Consider the following 670-nt stretch of genomic DNA (forward strand, 5'->3'; position numbering starts at 1 on the left):
AATCATGTCGTAAATGTCTCCTGCTATCATTTCAGGACTTGCCTTTGTCGGGAAATATCTAATGCCTTTGTCAGCAAACGCTTAAAATGCTGCGCAATAAGTATGTGATCAGCGCTTTGCCATATCATCAATAATGGTAGTTGCAAAATGCAATGACTAGAGCAGCAAGAATGATCAATGATACACACGAGAGTAGAACACCAGTACGCATTGATTTATGATAGTTAAGGCAAGAATTGTCTGTGAGATTTACCTTCTTGACTTTCCAAGCTAAAAGATTTTGGAAAGCAGAGTCTATAAACATACTGTCAAGATATTTCCATGCAAATGCCTCAATGGAACATAAACACAGTGCTGAGCAATACAAATTGGACGAGACAAGGTGAAACTTCATTACGTAGTTGAGAGAATCTGTAAAATTCGTCAGTCAAGGCATTTTCATGAGTTGCTACACGTTATCCGGAACAATAATAAGTCTTCGATTATCAAGAATAAGGAAAGAAAAATCTAATTCTTTGCTGGTGGTTATGATATGGATGATATGAGTATCTGAGGTGATCCCTGCGTGTGAAGTGATCGGGGTCAAGGTTAAGAGAAACCTTGACTGTGACTGAGGGAAGCACTGCGAGCGTCGTTTCGTCGGTGACGTGGGGACTCGACTGATTAACAG

Source organism: Penaeus monodon, chromosome 25, assembly GCF_015228065.2.
Source record: "Penaeus monodon isolate SGIC_2016 chromosome 25, NSTDA_Pmon_1, whole genome shotgun sequence".
Classification (NCBI taxonomy): Eukaryota; Metazoa; Arthropoda; class Malacostraca; order Decapoda; family Penaeidae; genus Penaeus; species Penaeus monodon.